Here is a 12035-nt window from a genome sequence, read left to right on the forward strand (position 1 = left end):
TTGTCACAAGTGCGGACGGAGGAGGCATGGGTGAAGGATAGAAAGCATGCATTCGTCGGGGCTGGGAGAGGTAAAGGAAAAAAAATATATTATTATTTTATTAATAATAATAACTTGAATAATAATATTATTATTTTATTATTATTTTTTATTTTTTATCTTTCCCTTTTATAACAAGAATAATAATATATTATTATTTTATTATTAATCATATAATAATAATAATTTAATTATTTTACACTAAAATAACATTTTATTGTTAATCAAATAATAATGTTTTATTAGTAATCAAAAAATAATAATATTTTATTATTAATAAAATAATAATATTTTTATTATTGCTAAAATAATATTTTATTATTAATCAAATAATAATAATATTTTATTTTAAAAAAATAATAATAATTTATTATAATATTTTTATTATTATTTAAAAATAATATTTTTTAAATAATATTTTATTATTAATTTTTTGAAATAAATTTTTAAAATAATATGTTATCATACAAATAGTATTTTAAAATTAATAATAAAAATATTATTTTAAAATTTTATTTTGAAAAAAAATATTATTATTTTAAAATTAATATATTTTTTCTTCTTCTACGGCTTCAAGTATTATTAATATTCTTTTCTTTTTATCTTTTTTCCTTCTCCCTTCCCTTCCTCCGCGACACCCCGTGCCTCCCCTCTGTCGATCCCCTTCTCTTCCCGCGACACCCCCCTTGCCACTGCCTTCACCAATCTGCGGCCGCCTGGTTAGGCCTAGGTCACGATCATCTGCACTGCACCTGCCGCGCTCTGCCCCACCACCGTCTGTGCCGCACCCGCTGTCTGCACTATATCAAACTCTGCACGACCATCAAATCCCCTCTCTTCTTCTGGCTCCGACACCACCAACCCCCTTCTCTTCCATCTTCGACCTCGAGTGTCTTCCGTACCCCGCACGACCACCCCTACACCCTCTGCGGCTCCATCCCACCATCGTCCCCTCCCTTTCTGTCCTCCGGCCCCGACGAATCTGAGCCTCCGTAGCCCGCACGAGCACCGACGATCATCTGCGCTCCTCGATAAAGCGGAGCGAAAAAAAAAAGCTTGCACGGGTGAAGAAAAAAAAAAGAAAAAAAAATCGTATATTGAAAATACGTTTTCACTGGAATCACATTTTCAATGTACTATTTTAATTTTAAATTTAATATTTAATTTAAATTTTTATCTACTTCGTTTGAATGTGATTTCAACTTGAAACTGCATATTGAACATGCGATTTCACTACGTCCATACCACCTCATCCAAACTACCATATTTTAAAAAATATTTTTTAAAAAATAAATTAAAAAATAAATATTTTAAAAATAATATTTTAAAAAAAATCCGGGGCCGCGGGTGGGGGAGGGGGGCTTTTGTAAAGTAAAAATCGTTTGGTTTCCCAAAAAAAAAAAAAATCGCGTGAAATTCAAAAGAGAACAGAAGAGTGCCCATTTAACAATCAATATCCACTTATTAATTACTCAGTTAACTATAAAACTGAAAATTGTTCTTTAGGTTGAAAAGATATAGATTAAACACTGTCATTTTTTAGATTTCCAGCAAGTGCAATGTATGTTGAAGAAAATATAATTATAATTTTTTTGATTATATTATTATAAATTTAAAAAAAAAAATTGATTTTATTTTTATTTTTATTATATTGTTATTGTTACCACTGATCTGCCACTGCAGAATATCTCCATGGACTTGCGAGACAACAAACAATAGTCAGAGAGTTCATCAGTGGAAGGCTTAAATTAGAATGAATTTGAGATGGGAATGAAGGAAGAAAATAGAGAGACATAATTTTTTCCAGCTCAAGTGATTTTTTGCATGTTATTTTCTTGCGGAAGGCCTCTGGATTTATCTATAACTGAGGTGCGGCATCTTTAATGAATCATATCCCAATAAACTTTAAATCGTGTTGTAACAATATGTTAATATGGTGCAACAACCCAAGGCCTTTGTTATGAGAGGGTTTTTCTCCGCTTGAACCGGTTGTTGGATTGACTAGTCATCTAATTGTGCCCAGATACCTCAATTTTGTAGGTCGGATGCTTCTAATCTACTTATCCCAACTCTTCTGATTGGCTCGAGGATCCTGATCAGATGTTTTGGAGAGTTTCAGGGAGTACGTACCCAAGCCACCATGTGATCACTGTTAGGCAGATCTCATTAAAGCTACATCGCCTTGATCGTTTAGTGCTACAACGGCAATGTTTAAAAAGAGATATTAAAGCCAAACATGGTTGTGATTATAGAAAAAAAAGAGACGTGATAAAGTCACTCTTTAAAAGAGCTAGGGATTTGTTACACATTGTTTGCAGGGCAAAGGAGTGGGGTGAGCTGTTGTGTTGGACAGCTGGGATTTTTGTATCTTTTAAAGAAAAATTCAAAGCTGACAGTTAAAGCCACCGCGTATAATGCCCACGCTTTTAAGAACATTATGTTATCTTATTCCAACTGTCAGGACAGCATATTAATATATAGACAAGTCCTCGGTGATGTTCGGTCAAAAACTCAAGTGACAATGCACAGAGATGCATTTGCTCCATTTTTCATGTTAATCAGAAGGTGGGAATATCATTTATTTACGATAAGTGCACAAAGATAACCGAATTTGATTTCTTTTTTGATAAGATCCATAGTAAATTTAAATTATTGGAAATGGATACATTGATCATGGGCTGGTTGTTTAACAAAGACTTTCTTGAAATATTCACTATAAGAATAATGAAAATTATCGACTCAATATTGCTGATGCTAAGAGGAAACATTGTTAACATTCAAATATCGCATCCACCCGCCGATATTTTTTATAAACGTCAGCAAGTTACGATGTTCAAAATATCGATAAAGTCATAAAGCATTATTAAAATTCAAATCCTACATGCAACTGCCAATATTTTTAGTAAGTATCAGCAAGCTACGATACATAAAGCATCGCAGGTTACGACGCTCAAAAGCACGATGGAAGCTATGAAGCATCGGAGAGTTACAACACTTTAAAATACCAGCAAGTTATCATGCTAAAAAAATGTTGACAGAAACAATTTATCCCCCACCTTTCGTCCCCAAATTGATACTCAAAGACTCCCCATCCTCTTCTCTCTCCACCCCACCCCCCACTCCTCTAATTTGGCCTCCCTAATGCGAGTTTGGTCCTCACTGCCTGCGTGCTTCTCTCCATCATCTTCTAGCTGCTGCCCTTCCATTCCTTCTGATCTGACTTTATCCTCAACTTCTAATGAACTTTCGATAAGCCATCATCCTCTTTCGATTTTCTCTGCAAGCCACTCTTAATTCATCGATCAAGGGTACAAGTTTGGATTCATCAATTTTTTTGGAAGATTCCTTATAAGGTTGAGATATTATTACTATTCTTTCTTCTTCTTCTTTTTCCACGTCCGATCTCAGTCCATCTCAAAATCAATGCATTCGTTTGGATATGATTAGTGCAGGATCTATTCTTAGTTTTTGAATTAGTTTTATTTTTAAAGTATTTTTTAGTTAATAGGGTCCAATAGGAAGAACCAATTCTATATATTCGTGCTTTTCTCTAAGATTTCCTCGTAGTAGAATCGGAGATCGAAGAGGTGAGGGCTTCTTTTTCTCCTCCATCTCCTCTCTCCCTCTCGTCTACAAAAGTTATAAGTTTCTTTAGATTATCTACTAAAATGAGGTGATCTTTAAGTGATTAGAGTATCTTGGTCTTGTTTTGTCTAGATTATCTTTTCTTTATTGCGGCCAATTTTCTCATCGCCTGTTCACCGAAAACAAGCACCTGCAAAATGAAGTCTGCACTGACTGGAGTTGCCTCCAGCGGGGACCCTCCGATACTTAATCAGAGAAAGAGACTGGGCAACAGTAAGTTTGAATGATTTGAGTAGCAGAGCTCGGGCCAAAAGTGGCTTACCGATGCTGTTGCCTTACCTCCTTTTATAGATGAGATTGTTGTAACTATTGGACGTGGTCCCGTATTTTATGACGCTAAATCATCGGGCCATAATTGCATGCGGATTGTTAATTTTTACTAACTGTGCTGCGATATGCGACTAATAACCACTTGTGACGGTTATGGTATCGTGTTTATATATTTGGCAGTCGGTCGTTTAACAGTCGATCGTGAAGATAGTCAGTCGGCTATGAAGATGGTAAGTCAGCCATGAAGATGGTAAGTCGGCCATGAAGACAGTCGGTCGGCCATGGTGAGTCGGTCATAAAGATGGTAAGTCGGCCATGAAGATGGTCGGTCAGCCTGCTTGATCGAAACTCAGTCGGTGTCACTTTCATGGTCGTCCATTTGTTTGGTGGACAGAGTCGGGTGTTGGTCAGATTTGGCTGGAGATTGATCGATATTTGGGGGGTCAGTCGGTTTGTCACAACAGTTGCCCCCCACTCTTGAGTCCAATGGCGAGTTATCGGTGCGTAGTCACGTGGTCAGTTGCTTTGGACGAAAGGAGTTGTTATCTATTATGTGAGTCTCGACTCTACCACCACATTCTTTGAAATACGATCGATCATCTACTTTGTCGTCCTCAAGCTGTCGTATCAGCAGGAAGATCTGGTGTCAACCATCGTTTGCGGAAGGTGAGCCGGCCCCAGCGTTACATCGAAAAGGCGAACTGGCGTCATGCATTTTAATTCTAGCTTGTAGATTGTAGATCCGACTATTTCGCAGACCTCAAATCTACTAGTCGTATAATTTCCGACGTATTTAGTTAGGATAACGATGGCAAGTCGGATATCCATTGTCCGACCTTGGTCGGGCTTATACGTCATATTGTTATGATAAACGGTGGCAAGCTGAATATCTCTCGACTTGCCATGGTCGAGTCGATATGATTCCAATTCGACTTTAGTTGTCTTGGCATTTTGCCTTTCTTAGTTGGTGCTAAGTCGGCAAATTAGCCAGCTGCTTCGATGGACGACCGACTATGAGGACAGCATGATTTTTGTGGAGAAAGTCTGCATCGTCGGTGCTGGCCTCCAGTTATAGTCGATAGGTCGGTTCTCTGATTTTTACAGTGAAAGTCGAAATATATTCTGCACCGAGATAGTTGATTTTTTGGCTTTTACAGTGAAAGCAAATATATTCTGCACCGAGATAAAGTTGATTATTTGGCTTTTACAGTGAAAGCCGAAACATGTTTGGTGTCGAAATAATCAATCTTCTGGCTTTTACAGTGAAAGTCAAAATATAGTCGGTGTTGAGATAGTGATCTTTTGGCTTTTATAGTGAAAGTCGAAGTATATTTAGAGTCGAGATAGTCGATCTTCTAGCTTTTACAGTAAAGCCAAAGTATATTCAGAGTCGAGATAGTCGATCTCTGCTTTTACAGTGAAAGCAAATATATCGTATTAGATAGTTGATCTTCTGACTTTTATAGTGAAAGTCGAATATATGATTCAATAGTATCTTCTGACTTTTACAGTGAAAGCCGAAATATTAATATTGACAGGAATTGACTATCCATCATTTAATAGCCAGCTGAACTTAAAGAGTGATGCAATATATTGAATTCTATGAGTAGTTGTATTCGAAAAGAAGTCAAATAGAACAAAACATCTTCGTGCTTTTATTAGCTAATTGTCATAACAACAACAGGATTATCGTGAGGAGTTTGAATTTTCCGAACATCTTTTTCTGAAAAAGTTATTACAATAAGTTGTTCTCGTTTCGCCGACTCTTCTTCAGGAGTTATCCTCAGTTCAGTTGTTTGGAGATCATGTTGATCATCCCTGCAGTCGGCTGATTATTTATAACTTCCTCAGTCTGTGGCTAAGGTCATCGATCGACAGAAGGTTGATCCGACAGATCTCTCCGATACTTTTCGAGATAGTCTTATCGAATCAGAGCCTCTATCTCGTCCCTAAGTTGGATGCACTGTTCAGTATCATGACCATGATCACGATGATAGTATTTCTTCCGATCGTGCTTCTCGATAGTGCTTTCATCGGTGGGGGTTGTCGTAGATATCCTGCTCCTTCAATATTTAGGAGGATCTGTACACGAAGAGTAGAGAGAGGAGTATAGGAGTCATACACTATAGTAGTTCGGCTTTGGACTCCATCGTCGAGGTGAAGCTCGCTCATTGGAAGGTAGCCAACTTGATTCGGTGGAGCTTCTCTATTCTTCTATTTCTTCATCTTCTCATCCTTATCTTCTATTTGACGTCGGTCAGAAGCTCCTTCATCCGCATGCATATATTTGTATCCACGCTCCAGAAGTTCGGCATAAGTCTGGAGGAGAGTCTTATCCAAAGAGTACATGAATCGGGATCCCCTCAGATCTCTTTTTATAACCAATATGGCCATGTCTTCGTTGAGGTCCCTGACGTCAAGTGTGGCCGTATTGAATCGGGCCACAAAATCCTAGAGTGTTTCAAACTTTTCCTGCTTGATCGAGAAGAGACCATCCGAGGTTCGTGTGGCCTTGACTAGTACTGAAGTGGGCCACGAAGAGATGTTTCAGGTACCCAAAGGAGTGAATGCTTTTCGATCGAAGTTCGGAGTACCAAGCTAAACAGCTTCCGAAGTATAGTTGGAAAATCGATGCATAGGAGGGCGACGTCCGTTGCCCCTCCAGATCGTCATAAGAGCCTTGTAGCTCTCAAGGTGATCAATTGGGTCGATAGAACCTTCATAGGGCTCCACATGTGGCATCTTGAATCGAGTTGGGATCGATTCATCCAGAATAAGTTGGGAGAGAGGTTGGGTGGCACGAAAATCAAAGTCATTCGAAGACTTCTGACCATCCATCTGAAGCTGGACAAGTTGGGGTCGATTTCTCGAACTTACGTTCATAATCATCGAGTCGCTGGTGGTAGGAGACCTAGGGGTTGAACCTCCCGATGAATTAGAGGGAGAGGCAGTCGGTATTCCGATAAATTTTCTTTCCTTACCTGATTCAACTGGGAAGGAGAGGGGCACCATGAATGGTGGATAGCGCGTCGAGAGTGCTGCGAGTGCCGCTGCTTATCCCACTGAGAGAGCCAAGATAGCTGCTCTGATGGAGGAGACGGAGATCATCGCGGATGATGGCGGCTGTGCCTGGAAGCACTGAATGCCCATCAGTTGCTCCACCAGCAGCTGTAGTGGCTGGGTCTGCTGCTGCTAGAGGCTTTTGACCGTCTTCGTAAGAACATTCATTTGCTGCTCGATTACAGCAATATGGATATCCGTGGTGAGCACGGAGCACGGAGAACTAGGCTCTGCTACCAGAGGGAGAGGAGGAACCTTTTCCGACATGAAGAGTGTCTTGTCGATCCGATTGCTGTTGATTGTTGAGCTCTAGTTTTTGTCATTGCGAGTTATTTTCTCTCCTATCTGGTGCGCCAATCTGTTGTGGCCAATTCTCTCGTTACTTGTTCGGGAACGAGCACCTGCAAAATGAAGTCTGCACTGACCGAAGTTGCCTCCGCGGGGATCCTCCGATGCTTAAGTCAGAGAGGGAGACTGAGCAACAATAAGTTTGAATGATTTGAGTAGTAGAGCTCAGGCCAAAAGTGGCTTATCGATGCTATTACCTTACCTCCTTTTATAGATGAGATTGTTGTAACCGTCGGACGTGGTCCGCATTTTATGGCGCTAAATCATCGGGCCATAATTGCGTGTGGATTGTTAATTCCCACTAATTACGTCGCGACATGCGACTAATAACGTCTGTGACGGTTATGGTATCGTGTTTATATATTTAATAGTCGGTCATGAAGATAGTCAGTGGCCATAAAGATGGTAAGTCAGCCATATAGTCGGCCATGAAGATGGTAAGTCGCCAAGTGAGTCGGCTATGAAGATAGTCGGTCCGTCATGGTGAGTCGACCATGAAGACGGTCAGTGGTCATGAAAATGATAAGTCGGTCCATGGTGGGTCGGCCATGAAAACAATCGATTAGTCTGCTTGGTTGAAACTCAGTCGGTAGTCGCTTTCAGAGTCGTTCGTCTATTTGGTGGACAGAGTCGGATGTTGGTCAGATTTGACTGGAGATTGATCGATATTTGGAGGTCAATCAGTTTGTCCCAATATTCTTATTTGCTAACAATTGTTATTGATATCATTCTAAGTGGTTTGATGACGTAAAATATTGTGAACTAGTAAAAAATTGAATGGATGGCATTTAATGAAAAGAAAACACAATGAAGTTGACTACAAGTTTGAATCTCTTTGGAGTGGAATAGGCCATACAAAATGATGCATCAAATTGTATGCAAAGTTATGATAGCTCTCAAATGTTTAATATTTCATTGTTGGTTTGTCAATTTTTAATATTTCATATTTAGTATCAACCAAAGTTTATAAACTTGGTTTTGGTTTTTGTTTCAATTAGACCTGTTGAGTTTTGATTTTAGTACTATATTGCATTCGATTATTTAATAACAATTAAATTCTTGTTACATCTAACAATTTAAATATCTATAAAAGAAAATGCATCGACATGGATTGCATATGAATATGAAACTTGTACGATAGTTACTGTCATATCAAGCGGAAGTACCGACATATAACTTATAGCCTATTACATATGAAAAAGAATGCTATTAGATACAAATGTCATTCTCGGTGCTTGATTTACTTAAAAAGGTAGTTTTCTTCTTTAATAGTTAGAAAAGCCTACCTTTTATTCAACTCTTCAGTGCTGACTATTAAATGGTTTAAATTTCTATACAAATTCTAAAATTTTATATTTAAAATGAAAAAAATACTTCTTAAAGTTCAGATTTATCATCTATGAGTAACCACTCTTCAACTCAAAAAAATGAAAACTTTATTCAAAATGAGCACTTTTTACTCAGATTTTTTTACAGAGAAATGGTCCTGAAATTACACCTAAATATCGGATAATGAATAAGAGATTTTTGCACGTATACCTTTCGAATAATCTAAATTTATGTAAATACTCTCTTAAACTTTATATTTCATATATACCTCAGAAAATTCTATTTTTGCATAACTGACCTCCACGTAATGCCAGCCTAATGCCGTTAGCTAAAAATATTTTTTTGTAAATTAAAAATTAATAAAAAAATAAAATTATATTTTTATCCCTAAACTAATTAATGATTAACAGATAGGCTGAAGCCATCCAATTTTTTTCTTTCTCTTCTCCCATATTCGGCTCCGGTTCCTCTCATCGATGCTCTAAATCCCGTGAAAGCCCTAATCCCACTCCATCGTTGTTCGTAATCATCGATACGCATTCGCTAGAAATCATCATCGGAGATCGCATCACTGGAAATCCTCCATGCTGGACTCCTACTCCATTGCCGCTCCCGTGTACAAGCAACCTTTTCTCTGTTTCCTTCGCCGGTGACCTCCTAAACGTCAAAATTTGCATGAATACCTTTCAAAATTAATATTTATTTGAATATCCTCGTAAAATATTATTTTGTATGTATATTATTTTTTTCTTTATTTTTGCATGTATATATATAAATTTGGATGTTTGGGATTTTTTTCATGTATACTCTTCTAAATATTCAAATTTACATGAATACCCTCGTAAATTGCTATTTGTACATATACCCTTATAATTTTTTTTACATATATATCTATAAGGGTATTTCAGTCATTTAAATTTTAAACCGTTAACGTGGATATATATATATATATATATAATAAAAAAAAAAAGTATACATATAAATTAAATATTTTATAAGAATATATATGTAAATATTAATTTTAAAAAATATTTATGCAAGTTTGGATGTTTAAAAGGGTATACATATAAAAATTTTAATGAATAAAGACTTTCTCTATTTAATATCGCCGACTAGCTTTGGTTGTTCTGTTGAAGCCTCTGAAGTGGGAGTGGATCTGGTTAGATTGGCACAGGTAGACTGAAACTGACTTTCAGGGTTCAGATTGGTTCAAGTTAAAAACAATCCATTTTTTATTTTTTATTTTTTTTGGTGGGGGGTGGGGGGTTCAGTTTTGATTCAGCGTGAAATGGATTGGATTGGTTTTGGATGAACTACAATCCTTGGTTTGAGAATAGAATAAATTTTCATTAGAAATGATAGCCAGTGTAGAAGAATTGATCTCAATAACAGATGTCTGCTTTTGTTTTATGGATGCATTTCTTGTGGCAAATGATAAGCACGAATTACCTTCCGGTATGTCCTATGATCTGATGGCTTTAAGATATTCGGAATCTCATAGAGTTAACCTTCTCAAGATGTTAGAGACTACTGGGGCTTTTGGAAGATATTTTGCCAAAGAAGAAAAATATAGCCTAAAAGAAGTAGATTACCCCCCTTGGACGTCCCTAGAAAGATCCATTTTGTGAGTTCTGTGCTGGATTCTTACCAGTAATTGAACGAGCTGCATTCAGTTGTCTTAGTAGCTGGTGTTTTTTGTGATGGTAATCTTTTATTGCTCACATAAATAACCACAATCTAGTGGTTATATCCTAGGAAGTTGGAACAATCACATATAGCTCAATCTATTCGTCACCATGTACTGCTTGAATTATTAGATTGATAGCTTTCATTATAACAATATTGTTGTTGATATTATGAGACTGATAGCTTTTGTTTATATTCTAAATGCCAGATTGTAAGTTGAAGTAATCTATGACCACCTTTATGCCAGATTGTCAGCCAAATATCTACATATGTGTAGATATTAACATGTGTAATTAGCAAACGTGTATGTACCATTTTGTTGAGTGCATGTATCAATGATGGGCATGACCTACCAAGGACGTATGTGCAACAAATAAATATAAACTTGCATTGGTGGCAAATATTTGTGTATCTTTTTTTTTCCAATAAAAAATTGGCATTGACATGCATGGGATTTGATCTCCTACAAGTCATTCCTTTCGTAGAGCTGAAGACACATCTTCTTTTAAAATTGGGTTTTATTGTGTCGAACGCAAAGGATGTACTTGTTCACCTTCCCACCCCCATGGCAAATGCGCTCTCCTCACCCATGAGGACCAGATCTATCAGGACGTCCAAGGACATCAATCCATCATATTGGGTCATTGAAGCTAGAATTCCACTGGGCGAAGGCTATGCCAAGACAACAGAAGATCTGTGGCGCCCACTTCGAAGCAAAGGTTGCTGAAGTGAAGGGGTGTGCTCATAAAGATAGATGAGCTTGTTTCTAGGTATGCCAAGTATGTGTATTGGTATAAGTTAAGTAGGTACCAAGATTTACTAGGGAGAAGCACCATACACCCATTTAGATATAACCTATCTTTCTTCCTGCTGATATTTCATTGCCATACATTCATTGCCACAGGAGGTCTATTTTTTTGTTGGAAAAAGCACAAAGTACATGGAAGAGGCCAAATCATGCTGCTGAAACCCATCCAAATCATCTATCAGAGCCAATGCTCCTAATGGGCAAGTGTAGATTTCTCCATGAGAATAACAAAGTAAAATAGACACAATAGCTTTGCATGATGAAGAATCAATTCAAGATATCCACTAATTGATGTTTTTGTATAGGTTTTCAGGTCGCGGTGGAATGGCAAATTATATCTTACACTACATGCACCAACTTGTCCATGGACCACTCTAATTAGGTCATCTCAATCCTATGGGCCAATCATTGAGACGAGCGCCCATGATGAATGGAGCCTATAGAAACAAAATAATCTGATTGGTATGACTCATGGCCATGTGGTATATATGGTGCATCTTCGGTGAAACAATTAAGTGTCCTTTCTATAGTTTTGTATAATTTCTTGGTCCACCAAGTGACATCAATGGGGCAAGCCAAGGATGATGGTTATGCCGCTCCTCTTGAATTCAATTATAGCTCCACGAAGATAAAAATGCATGTCCTCGTGATATCTAACATTATATCTGAGAAATTGAATAGAGCATTAATCCTCTGCACTATCCTACACGACATTGCATAATGCAATGTAATCATGGATAGCCATCATCAGTAGATGGACAACCATCAAATAAAGGTCCATAAGCATGCATGGGCTCTGCCATACACAATACTTATTGTTTGATAGCCGTCAATCTTTTGATAGCCGTTA

The sequence above is a fragment of the Elaeis guineensis genome, chromosome 13, assembly GCF_000442705.2.
Source record: "Elaeis guineensis isolate ETL-2024a chromosome 13, EG11, whole genome shotgun sequence".
NCBI lineage: Eukaryota > Viridiplantae > Streptophyta > Magnoliopsida > Arecales > Arecaceae > Elaeis > Elaeis guineensis.